The sequence below is a fragment of the Fukomys damarensis genome, unplaced genomic scaffold, assembly GCF_012274545.1.
Source record: "Fukomys damarensis isolate Sample0158 unplaced genomic scaffold, DMR_v1.0_HiC HiC_scaffold_3, whole genome shotgun sequence".
Taxonomy (NCBI): Eukaryota; Metazoa; Chordata; class Mammalia; order Rodentia; family Bathyergidae; genus Fukomys; species Fukomys damarensis.
The window spans coordinates 45,199,777-45,213,901 of NW_022900915.1; positions in this window are offsets into that span (position 1 = coordinate 45,199,777).

Sequence of the window (14,125 nt, forward strand, 5' to 3'; positions counted from 1 at the left end):
CTAACTAGCCTGATTGGTCACATGACTGTCAATTCCCTCCCTGGTGTCCTGAGTGTGCAATGAGAAAATTCTGATCATCTTAATGATCAAAATTCCAGAATCACAAGTGCTGAATAAAAGCAAAATACTTGCTGCAAATAGCATACTTGATAATCCGAGGCACTTAACAAGTAGAGATGCACATTTTATTTTTCATTTTATCTCTATTCTTCAACTTACAGAGAATTTTATTGGTTTTAAAGAGTCTGTCTCGCCTCCCTTAGTCATACTTTGATTGTGAGAAAAGATAGTGCAGAATGCTAATAAACCCATGTAATTTGTAATTTAAAAAATTAAAATTGTATAAGTATATGTTTGTAGTATGTATGATTGTATTTGCCATAGGGAGTCGTTACAGTTGAATAATACACTTTAATTCTGTTCACTGTTCCACCCCTCTCCCCTCTTCCTCCATTTTCTCTGCTTTAGCAAGAATTCCATCGCACTCCTGTGAAAAGACTGCACCACAAAACCTAAAAGCAGACTTCAAGTCAGATCTTGTGAATACATTCAATGAACAGCAGGACTCATATGAAATGCATGGACTTTTCTTTTCTTTTCCTTTTTTTTTTTTGTACCGGGCATCAAACTCGGGACCTTGCACTTGCAGAGCAGGCAGTGGAATGACTGAGCTGAATCCCAGGCCCATGAAATTCATGGATATTGAGTGATCATTTGAGAATATTTCTTTATTCTCAATTATTTATTGAATAAGCCACCGAACATATCTAGAAATTACTGAAACTCATATATTGAGGTGAACACAAGTTCCATACTTACAAGAGAGCCTGAGACATGGTTACATGAGTAAGTAACTCTGACAACCATAACATGATTAGAATATTTCCTTGGTAAGGGGCTGTGTAGTGGCCAATAAAATTATTGGTCAGGATTGCAGGATCACAAACATATTCTTCTAGAATGTATGTACCTTAATTTATTTTGTATAATGAGATCCCAAATGATATTTTATGAGTCCAGTTCTTTATAAAGTGCAGAAACCTACTTAAGTACTTACTTTCCCAAATAATAATAGACAAGTTCTGGTAAAAATATACATGAAATCTTTAAATTTGAAAAATTACAGTAAGAGTCACATTGCCATTCATTCTCCTCAACCCCCCACCTGGATTCAATGCCCTCCTCCCACCATAGCTGCCTCTTTCTGAAGCAGTTTCGGAAGTCTCCTCTCGGGAGTGTCTCTAGTTGTGCTGTGGCGTCTGCCTGATGCCTTGAATCCATTTGACATGCTTCCCTTTCATGGCCATTTTGATTTTGGTCTAGCGCTGGAAGTGACACAGGAGCAGCTGAGTGACGGGGGCGCAGACAAGGATGCACAGTTGTATTTCCAAGAGCCCGCCTCTGCCTCGGGTGACATCCATCAGGAGCATTCACTGAGCATTTGCTCACATCCACAGAGACACGAGAGAGGCCTTGCAGATCTGCTCCAAAAAGGGGCAAGAAAGAGGTGATTGTGTTCGGGGGGGGGGGGGGTATTTTGCTTTTAAAGTGAGGGGATTATTGGCAATGTGTTTTTCAATTCACAAATTTTTAATTTAATCATTCACCATATATTTGAATCATTTCTCATTTGTAAATAAATAGTGGGATTTTTAGCAGGAGTTTAATTAATATGCTAGTTGAGCAAAGGTAGTGGAAACCACACAAAAGAAATAACTTGTAATTGTTATGTTTAGAAGTGATCTGTAATTTTTTTACTCTTCCTATGATAAATAATATCTAGGGCTAGTACTTTAACTTACTGATGGCCTCAAGATTTTTCTTCCAAAAGAAAGGTTTGCACGTGCATTTTGTGAACTTTCCTCCAATGTATTTTCTCTTAAACCCAAAATGTTGAATCAAACACATGTTCACTCTTACAAGTGCCTGAAGTAACACTTGATTATAGAGAATTACTTGTCCACTGAAACATAGGCAGAAAAAAATGAAGGATTTCTTCAGAGATTAGCTACATTTTTTCCTTTTGGTGCTTTTTATTTCACTGATCAAAAAATATAATATTATATCATTAAATCATTAACTAAACCATTGAGTGAATCAATTCCAAAAACTTTGGCTTTGAGAGAGATAATTTTTGTAGAACATACACTTTAAGAATTTCCATATGATTTAAGATATTGATAGCTCATTGAGATTATTAATTTATAGTAAATGATGTAGATCATGGCATCATGCAGGGGATGGCAACTACTGTACTTCTGCCGTGTGTAATACAAATTTCTTGGCCATATTATTCCAAAATGTTGTGACAGTTTTACAGAGTTTCTTTTCATTTGAATAAGCTAGAATAGGAACTGTATAAGGTCTTTGAATTTTCATTTTTGCACTAACCTTCACTAACAAGATTTCCTGGGAGCCCCTTCATTGTCCTTAAATCCAATTTTTCAAAATATAAAATATGACTAATATGTGTTTTTCCAAATTTGAAATATCCTTGAATAAACATTGGTAAGATATTTAAAAAATCAATACTGTAAGGAATGAGCCTTACTTTTTAAAATAAAGAGCAACAGTAGCACAGAAAAGTGCTCTTGGGGCTGGGGATTTAGCTCAGCGGTTTGGTGGCCTGTCTTGCAAGTGCAAGGACCCGAGTTCAATCCCCAGTACCAAAAAAATAAATAAATAAAAAAGAAAAGTGCTCCTGATTTTACCCAAAATATATAAATTTCAACACTTTAGAAACCATTGCATGTATTTCACTGAGCATGAAAAGGTGTCCTGATGTTTGCTTAGGTAGAGCTCCTTCGAAAATTTTCTTACAATTTCCACATAACATTAAACAAAATTCCTAAATTAATGATGTACGATATCAGGCTTTCCATTATGTGTTGTTATTTGGATTCTGTAAAATTTAGTTGTTTGGGAATAGGAATTGGAAAAGTAAAATATATTTTTTAAATATAGCATTCTCTTTCCTATTTTTTTTATTTTTGATACATGGGATTGAACTTGGTTCCTTGTGCTTGCTAAGCAGGCAGAGGAACCACTGAGCTAAATCTCCAGCCCAGAAAAATAAAATACTAATTAGAATGAGCTGTACACTGTGATATTCATAGTTCTTAGGTCCTCTGCCTCACCAGAGGCCATCCATGTTCTTCCTGCCTCATAGGAGTGATCAGACCACAGATTTCTGTATACAGTGTTCGTGTGTGACTATTTTTTTCTAGTAGAAACCAGGTGAGGAGGGAGAAAAAATTCTGGAGAGGTGGAATTGGTCAACTTTTCCACTGCTAGAACAAAATACTCAACACCCACAGCACAGAGGAAGATAACTTTATTTTACTCTTAGATTTAGATGATTCAATCTATGGTTTGCTGGATCCAAGCAAAAATGGCAATGCAGAAGTCATCTCAGAAGAGAGGTGCTCACCTTGTGGCAGCCAGGAAACAGGTAGAGAGGAGTTGCTGGGAGGAGAATTTTTTCTGCAGTGATCACCTCCAACCCAGCCCCACCTCCCAGCGGGACAGTCAGCTGCTGAATTCCCAAGGATGAGTGCACTGATGAGGACTACATGCACGATCCAATCAAGACCTAAATATATGAGGCTCTTGAAGAGCATAAAAGATATAGATTATAAAAGAGATTTTTATGTGGTCATAAAACTGAGTAGGAGCCACTGGAAGTATGAAAAAGGTGGCATGTAATGCATCATGTGTGTGTGTGTGTGTGTGTGTGTGTGTGAGAGAGAGAGAGAGAGAGAGAGAGAGAGAGAGAGTCTCTGTCAAATAACAAGCACATATGTGCTTGTTAAGCATCTCATACCCACTCACAAATTTCATTGTTTTATACAAAAATTCATTTAGTATTTTTAAAGTACTTGATAATTAATTTAAATGCAGATTTCTTAGAAAACATTTTTTTTTATTCTGTAGAACAGAAAGGGAAATAATTTAACAGATTAACTCTTCAACAGATCACTGCGTTCAGCTCTGAAAGGCAGCATCCAGGGAGAGAAGACAGCTTCAGAGGGTACAAGGCCTTTCTGTGCATGAGGACAATAGCCCAGCACCATGACGCAGCCCCTCAGAGAGCCCTGTGTTACAGGCCTGGGTCCTCACTACAGAAGGCTCTGCTGCTGCCAGCACTAAATCCTGCACAACCTGAGGCCTCTGCATCTTGAGCTCCTGAGGCAGTCTGTGAATAGCCCCCCTTTCAACAACCAGCTACTGTGAGCATCTCCTACCACATCACTGGTTTAGGGTGAACCAGAGACACTGATGTGTTTGTTCTGTGACTTTGATTCCCATAGGAACTCAGTTTTATCCAATAGACCTCTTCTCAAACTAGCTTCTGATCAGACCACTTTTAAATATGGCAGCACTGCAGTGGATTTCTTCTTCGAAGCCAGCCATGCCGTAGGAGCCAATTTCAGGTAAGATCTACTCTGCTTCGCAGCTTCCAATAAGCATTGTTCTCCTTGGTGCTGCTGGTGGTGGTCTGTGGTTTACCTGTGGGGCTCAAAGTTCTTTCCGAGGTACGTTGTGCTTGCTGGTCAGGTTCTTGAGTGATTTCTTTGGAATTCAAGTTGTATATTTTGCACTATCCTGATACCAAATTTAATAAAGGTCAGTAGAAGAAATTAAATTGTCAGCCAATATTCTGCATGAATATACATCTAATACCCCCTCGATACACACAAACCAAATTCAGCAGCAAGTTAAAAGTAAGTTTTAGAATAATCACTAGCGATGTGTTTTTGGGAAGCAAATTTGGTTGAATGCATGCAAATCAATATATGTGATTCACAAGATTGACAGGATGAATGACAGATTGATAGATCATCTCGATAGGTGCAGAAAAGCATTTGACAAAATCCAACAATCTTTCAAAATCACAATTCTACACAAGGAGCAATCCAGTTGTCACACACCTATAATACCTATTCACACTCCCTGGATCCAGGAGCAACAAATAAGCCCCAGATATTGAGCATGAGGCTCTGTGGGGACATCTAGATACAGGCCACAGCACATATGACAGAGCAGTCCCGACCCTGGTGTGTATGCAAGACAGTGATATCATTGTACTGAAGAAATAGCCTCGTCTCTTATTCACCTGTAACTATGTTGACATAGAAGCAATCTAGGTGTCCCTCATCAGATACCAGGAGAAAAGTCCAGCACATACACTAATGGAGTGGAACTGTACAGTCCTAGAAAGAGGGAAGTCCTGGCATTTGTCCCAACATGGCTGAACACTGAAGATAATATGCTATGTGAAGCACACCAGGCATGATCACTTCATATAGCAACATTCAGAATTGTTGACATCCTACCTTTCCACCAGTGTCTTTGAAATAAAAATTAGAAAGACATTTTTCCTTGAAAGCTGCTATGCAGATAATCAAGATAGAATTATATTTTTAAAAGAAATGAGAATATGTCAATTAGCTTGGTTGGAGTAAATATTTGAAGACAAATGCAGAAATTAAATCAAACTCACACCTTATATAAACACACAATTGGTACTTATATGTAGATAAAGCTGAGGACAGATGCAGCCTCCTCAGTGATGAAACATTGAAAGCTGAGGTATCTCAGCCATCAGAGGAGGGTGAGCCCCATCCAGACCTTTACCAGGACGTGAGCCCTGGATGACAGGAGGTTCATGATGCCAAACACCACCTGCTTCTCGAAGGAACAACAAGTAGGGAATTGCAGAAAGCCTGATGCACCTGTTGTTTCAGTACTTGACTGGGGCTAAATTGCACCAGTCCTCCAATCTGAGGTTTTCCAGATGGGGCATCTGGGCAAAAATATAGGCAAATTTGGGATTCAGTTATGAGACACAAAATCTCCAATACTGTAGTCAATTTAACCATTATACTGCTATTGGTTGTCAGAAAAATAATATTTTTTCCATTTTCTAACAATGTATTTGTATGCACTTTTTGGTGATACAAATGTACCACATGTGCAAGCATTACCTATCAATCCCCAGGTAATTCCCAGGAGAAGTTACATTTTCATTTGTCTCCATGCTACAACCTGATGATGTTTTTGTGTATGTGTACATTTTACTAAGTAAAGAATGGAGTTGGATCTATTCATCCAGAGTACAGGCAGAAATGAAACCTTCCAAAATAAAAAAAAAAGTGTGAAGTTCAGTTGTTTTGTGTTCTAATTTTCACTGAGTCAAAAGTATTTGAGCAGATGGAGCAAAAGGCCTGCAAGGATCTCAGTGTGGATCACTGTTGTGTCCTCAGGCCTGAGTTGTCACTCAGTCTAAACTTCGTGTCACTTCCCAGCCTGAGTGGAAGAGCCACTGCAAAAAGCACAGTGCAGACATCAGGGTCTTCTCACAGGACCACTTAGTGCACCTCTCCAGGTTGAGCAGACCCAGCACCAGAGATTCTCTCAATAATACAGGCATCTGTTAAAGTGGACACATAAAGACTTCCTTGATTTCGATGATGTCTGTCTTTGCACTTATCTTAACATATCCCAAATATTTTCAATACATTTAGTCAATGTAGATCAAATTTCTAATGCTTCAGGAAAAGGATATAAAATATAAAAAGTATTGAGCAAGAAAATTGATATATACTTTTGTACTTCACTATAATAAATATAGACAGAGACACATATAGACAACAAAAATAGTCAGCTAAAAATACACAGTAATCTAGAACAAATTTATAAATATAGATCATTAATGAATGCAATTACATTCCATTGATAGATTAGATTTTTGTCTTGGTAAATAAATTTTTTATTGAAAATCCCTAGCACCTGTTGAGTATTCTTCCCAGAGCAGCACTGATCTCCCTGTTGCGCAGACAGTAGATGATGGGGTTCACGAATGGGGACACCATGCTGTAGAACATGGCAGTCAGCAGATTCTTAAGGGATGGCTTCTTTGCAATGGGACCTAAGGCAGCCACTGACCCAGAGATGAGAAACAAAAGGAGAATGGTCAGCTGCGGGGTACAGGTGGATATGGCTTTGTTACGGGCTTCCACTGAACATGTCTTAAGCACAGTTGAAAATATGTTAACATATGACACAAACATAAAGGCAAAACACACTGAGGTAAGGCAAATACTTAATGCAATTATTACAAATTCAGAAAATTGAATATCTGATGATGAAATCCTCAGAATTTGAGGAACATCACAGAAACATTGCTGGATCACATTGGTCTTGGTGAAGGGAAGCCTGAACAGAGCCCCTGTGTGGATAGCAGAGTAGACCAGACCAGAGGCCCAGGAGCCAGCTGTGGCCTGGGAGCATAGACTTGGGGTGATGATGAGCCCATAGTGCAGAGGGTGGCAAATGGCCACGTAGCGATCATAGGACATGACCACTAGGAAGGCAAATTCCACCTCTGCAAAAAGGACATAGAGGAAAATCTGTGCAGCACACTCTGCCAGGGATATGGTCTTTGAGCCCATCGTGGAATTCATTATTATTCTGGGAACAATAACTGAGATACTGCCAAGGTCTAGGAGGGCCATGTTGCTTATAAAAAAGTACATGGGAGAGTGCAGACGTGTGTCCATCATGATGACAGTGACAGTCACAAGATTCCCTGTGAGTGCTCCCAGATAAATCACTAAGAACAGCACACCTTGCAGGACCTGGAGCTCCCGGGAGGCTGTGACATCCATGAGGAGGAATTCTGTGAAGGCGGTGAGGTTGCCCATGTCCGTCCACCTGCTGTGGTCTCTGCAGACTCAGAGGTTAAAGTGAGAAGTGAACGATGCAATCACAATGCAGAACCTCCTTTAGACCTGCAGTGTGGTTCTAATCAGGAACTCAGAAGACAATGAGTGGATAAGATAAAGAGTCTTGAAATCCAGTGAATGTAAATATTTCTCTTTTGATTTCCTTTCCCCCAAATGCTTTCTTTTAGTTTATATACTCAGAGGATGACAGAACTAATCAATACACTATTTAAAATGAACTCGTTACTGCAATGTTTCATTTTTTCAGTTCTTTCAAAATGAATTTTGCAATTTTGCCTGGACACCTCAATATTTTTCTTCTTTGCTTTAGTTTTATGTGGTGACACTGCAACAACTCAGTTAGAGTTTCTCTGTAAGCCCTTGGGTGAAGAAATCCTTCATCTTCTCCTTTTTCTCTGTGTCCTAGTTTGGAGAATGACTGTGACACTGTCCTTTTGTGGCTTAGGCTCTCTTCTGCTTTCCCTAACAGGTCTAATGTGGTGAACCTGACACTTCTTTGACAATGACATTGATCTAAAAGGTACTAGGCCAGTCTTACTGCACTTTCTTTCACTTCCTATATTCTTCAAAAGAATCCTCACGTGCTCCTGTGTGTGAGCCCCCTTTTTTTTTCCTCTTTGCACTGTTATTTATGCAAAGAGTGATTTCATTCTGTAAGTAAAAGTTCTATTTTCCTACTCTCAGTACATTGCTACTTAGCTGAGATATCTTCTTGTCTGCATATTTAAAAAAATACACAACTGAAATACTCCTCCATGAAATAGAAATACAGAAATTAACAAACACACAAAATTACCTGAGCAGTGGAGTAATGAGTCTAACCTCACTAACGTAAGTGTTGTTTATGTTCAATGTTAAGAGATTGTGGCATCCTTGCTCCTGCTTCTTCCTTCAGTGAGCAATAACAAACTCACTTCTCAGTGAGACTCCAGGCCTTGACCACGTGGGTAGCCCTGCTTCTAAAATACCTGTGAGCCTGCCTATTCTTCACCAAGGACTTGTTAGGGTCACTCTTTGGATGAGCTCTGGGGACCTGGTGATCCCATGTTTCCTCCAGCCTCTAATTGGTGAGCATTCTTGGCCATACCACTGAGACTAATTTAATTTAAAATAGTCTTCCGAAGTAGTTTAAGTAAGTGCCACTAAATAAAGAGAAAACATTCAGATTTGATTTGTATGTCACTGGAGATTCAATGACTTTTCCAATTTACAGCTTATTATAAAATTACTTACAACATAGTAAATCCCTAAAATTTTAGGTTTGCAGGTAGCCTGTTGAGACTGGAGGAGGGATGTCACTCTGTGGGCTGTAGTTTTCCAAAGAACCAATACACAATGTTACAAAATCATGCATGACCCATACTGAAGGCTAGAAACATTGAAATCAGAGTGTGCTAAATTCATTCCTAGGGCTTCAGTTCCCTATGTTCAATTATTGTTTAAGAATCATGATTTGTTTTGTGTCACTGTGTGATAAATTCAAAATGTCAGGATTAAATGTATGTATGGTGAAACTCCTCCCCATTTTAATCCTACTTCAAGGAAAAGCAGTATTTTTCTTGTTTCTCATCTAAACTCATTGACTGCCCCAGCCAGGAGGTTTCTCCTGGGAATCAGATGACTCCTACACAGCGATCCCAAGCTCATGGACCTAGGATCCTGTCCTCTACGGTTAGAGAGCATCCTTGTCCTCAGTGTAGCTTTTAAATTCATATATGGAAGGATAATGCACACCTAGGACTTGGTAATGAATAACTTCTCAGGAAGGTTAGGTGAACACTATGTATGTCACTTGTCTTGGTCTGATATTTCCTTAATGCACCAAAATACCATATTTTTAAAATGCATTTGTTTAGCAAACAGTTGTAAAGGTCGAAGTGCATGGAACAAGCATTGGCTGCTGGTGAGTAGCCCATGGCAGGAAGCTTTGGTGGGGGGATATAATGATGTAACTACAGTAAAGGAAAAGCATGGGTTTGTTGATGTGAGTCCTGGTCCCAGAAGCCTGGTGTTTAAAAGGAATCTCCTCTTTTGCTAAGAATTCAGTACTGTGAGAAGCATATTAATATTTTCTGAGGACTTTACTTATTAATTCACTTACCTCTCCATTGGCTGCACTTTTCCAATGTTCTATCATTTCTCAGTACACCTACATTGGGGAAGCTGCCTACAGGACATGAACCTCTCAATCACAGCATCTTATTAGTCATAAGTGTTTTCACATTAAACGTTCTCTTATTTATCTTCTAACAGATTTCCTTGATGTATGAAGTATAGCATTTGGTAAATTATGATTAGACATTTATGTTCACACCTTCAGATTGCTAGTTTTAACTTAGCACTAAGTAAAACCTACATTGAGGATTTTAAAATTAACTCATTGCAGAAATTGAATAAGAAAAAAAATAAAAAAAGGAAAAAGAAGAAATTGAATAAGAAAACAAAATGAAAGATAATGGAACAATTGGACAATTTCATAATCCTGATCTTGCAGTCTTCAGAATTGAATTTATCTTACTCTTTAATAAAGAAACCTCAGACATGTGCATAACTGGTGCTTCCCTAATGGTGGAAACAAATGCCCTGAGCCTCCCACAGGGAGCTCCCTACTGTGGATCCCCAGGATGCATTTGAACTGTGAAAGGTTTAACAATTCAGTGCAAAATTGGGCAAGTTCATATTGCAACAAGTGGAAAGAGATTTGATTAGTGCCATTTTCACTCTGCAGCTAATTGAAAATGAACATCAGTCTGCAACTCTTAAATTGCCCTAGAGCTTGAAGAAGAATTTGGCCTCAGACATAATCCTATCTAATTGAGCATGTTTTTGCCAAATGCTCCTAAACTGGTTTTATGTAAATGTAAATAGAGTTATAGAAAGAAATCTATCTGAATCATTGCCTGGTGCAGCCTAACAACCTACTGCAGAGCATATTCTTGGCCTGGTAACTCCAATTCTCTTGCTAAGTTTCTGTAAGATAAGGTGACATTTTTTCCACTATCTTTGGGTAAACAGGTCAGAATGGAGTGGCAGCAAACATCTTATTCTGTAGTTGGATAAAAAAATGTCTGGTGTAGTAGAATCATTGCAGAAGGAAACCAACAACCTGACTATTGTTGTCAACCATGAAGTCTTTGTTCTGGCTCATTTAGGATATATTTCCATTTGCTTGTTTGTTTAACAAATGTTCTTGATGAGTTTGCTGAGTTGCTTAGTTATTACCTTCACCCTAGGCATTGAAATTGTCTGCTTCATCACTGTGTCACCGGAGAGTGCTGCATGCTCATGGACAGCCATCTGGTACCTGTCAGCTCTCCCTGTTTATGATAAAGATGAAAATAAGAATATAAAGTATTTTACAATAAATTCAGGGAGGGGAACCGGACCTTTTGTGAAGTCTCCTCCCTTGGGTTGCAGGGAAGGACCATTCCAGAATGAGGTTTTAGGCCCTACTTTCAGAGGGAGGGTAGAGAAATCTCCCATGGGAGCTCTCAGGAGAAGAAGGAGGAAGAAGGTAAGGTGGTGCCCTTTCTGCTTATACAGCTTTCTCAGTTTCTTTCAGCTTAATATTAAGTAAAAATATCCAGTACAGCAAGGTCCCATATTCTGGGGTGTCATATTCTGAGCCAAAATAATTGGATTTAACATCTTTCACATGCATGTACATAGTCATAATGTAATAGACTAGTTGAAGCAGTTAAATGACATAATCAACTCTATTAAACCAAAGTGTCCTTATTAGTCACTGTCTGCACAGCCCTAGCAATCCAACCAACACTGGGTGGGCTGTGACAGGAGGGAGACTGGGGAGGTGGGAAGGAGACTAGGAATGGAGGGAGATGGGGAGGGAAATGAAAATGAAAGTATGAAGATGGGATATGTACAGGAACCGCATTCCAATGGTCAATGTACACCTCATAAAATACTTGCAAAGAGAGGAGATTGATCCCTCATGTTGCTCAACCGACAGAAAAGCTTCCTGTCCCAGAAAAGCATTTCCAAATGTGTCAATAACAGAAACTGGCAGATGAATTGTGGGGGAGCAAACAAGTCCACGCTAGAAGGCAGTATGGGTGCTCACAGGTGAGCTGCAGGCCAGGCTGGAGAACTTAGGTGCTCCTGTGAGTGTGGGTGACTCAGGATGTGTTTTCTTAGTGTCTGTCAGGCTACCCATTAGAGGGCTGGTTTAGAATGAAAATCATTTGCATGTGTTGGAAGTTCACACATAGTGTGTGCTTAATACTGTTTCAGGGGTGGAAGTCTGGAATGTGTGAACCTGGAGAATTAGAGAAACAGCACAGGCCCTATTTATAGGAAAACAGCACAGCCCCAGTTTAAAAACGTTTTGTACCTTAAAGGCCTTAGTGTTCTTTCTTTCTTTCTTTCTTTCTTTCTTTCTTTCTTTCTTTCTTTCTTTCTTTCTTTCTTTCTGAATGGTGAGTATCCTGGAAGGGAAAACAAGCTTGGTAAGCTTGGGTGAATTTATGTCTTGAAGCTGCCATTTTCTTAAAATACAATTCAAACATTACCACATTTTCTTTCTCTTTTCTTTCTATATATGTCTTCTTTTTTTACCTCACACCTGTTAGTATTGTGCTAAAAGAATCAAGCAATCACCAGGGATTTAGCTCAGTAGTTCTGCTGTTTCCTTTGTAAGCCCAAGGACTGGAGTTTGATCCCTCCTTCAAAAAAAAAAAAATCAAGAGGTCTACAATACTGAAAAAGAAGGCTCAGACCTAAAGATGCTCCTTTCTTCGTTGTTCTCCTTTCCTTGCATGTTCTCTTGCTTTTCTCCTACTCCTGGGAGCTAAACCTATGTGGTCTCCCCGTTATCGCCTCTCCCACACGCTCACAGGGCTTCACCCCAGATCCTCCTCATGTTCCCTCATGAGTCGCTGACTCTCCCTCAGCATCACACCATTTAAGCCAAACCTGAACGAGGATTACACCATGCACAGGAGAAAGTGTAGGTTAACTCCACATCCCTCTCCGGTATGTCTTGGTCTCTATTGTGTTGCTCAGAGACGACTCCCATTCTTCTCTTCACATGGTGTCCTGCAGTGGCATTTTTTTTAACAGTTGAGACTTCCCACCGCTGTACCATAGCACTCAAGGCCCTCTCTGGTCTGCTCCTTGCGTGCTTTCCCTCATCTTCTCCATTCCTTACTGATGTTAGACCAGCAACTCTGTCCCTCTGTTTGGACACACCACCTCTGCTCCACAACATGAGCACTGACTGTACATCCTACTCACAGGGCTCTGTACCTGTTCTTCCTGTGCCCTCTTTGGCTCAAATTCTGTCTCCTTGGGACCTTCCTAAACACCACAGACAGGCTGTCTCCACCTGTCTACACATTCCCATGGTTTCATTGTATTTCCTGTGTACACTACACTGTGAGTTGTATCTTTAACCTCTTATTGAAGTGTAAGTTGCAAGTATTGCATATACAGAAAATTGAACCTGGTAATTATGTCAAACTGAACTCTAGCTGGTTAGTCATTGTGCATGGGAAGAAACAGAGAAGAAGCAGAACCCAGAAACCTGCCCACACACTCATCCACTGATGGGTCTGTCAAAAGCATAGATTAGTGTTTCATATATATGCACTTCTTGAGCAGGACATAGTATTTATAGGATTAGTCCTTGTGGTTGCACATAGTATTAGAACATGTACTTTTATGGTATTGTTGTGACAAATTGGAACAGCTTCATGCTATAGCCATGTATTACATCTCAGTTTCACAGCCAAGTGCCCGGGGTCTTTGGCACAGGTGAGGGTTACAGCTCTAGGTAGCAGCTATCATAATTTGAAGATTTAAGAATCCCAAGGTGCAGGAGGTGGAGAAAAACATTTTGTTGTGTGGCTTGCACAGAGGAGCTCACAGTCCAAAGTCTGAGTACTTCAGCAGAAGCAGAAGTCTCATTACATAGGAAGCTACTGGGGAGGTGAGCATGCTCACAGAAGCAGGTGGGGACAGTTACAGAATATTCTTGAAACACTGACTGGTTGAGCATACTCACAGAAGTAGAGGGGCAGTGTGAATAGAACATTCCTGAAAAGAGGCATTAAAAGAACATTATTAAAGGTGGAAAACTAAAAGAATATTCTTGAAAGGTCAAACAGTTCAAACACTTGCAAAACATTTTGATACACTGGGCTGGAATATTGCAGCACAAAACTGTTACATTTCTGGAACAAAATATTTTGTGGAACAAACATAGAGTCAAAGCAAGGGTCTGTCTTATTGTATTATTGCTCCATCAGTATAAGTATGTCAGGATGTACTCATCCATTTTAGCACCAGTGAGCTTCGGGAAGGCTGTAGAGTTTATCTGTTGCTGTTATCTCTTGGTGAACATTATGGATGCTTCTATC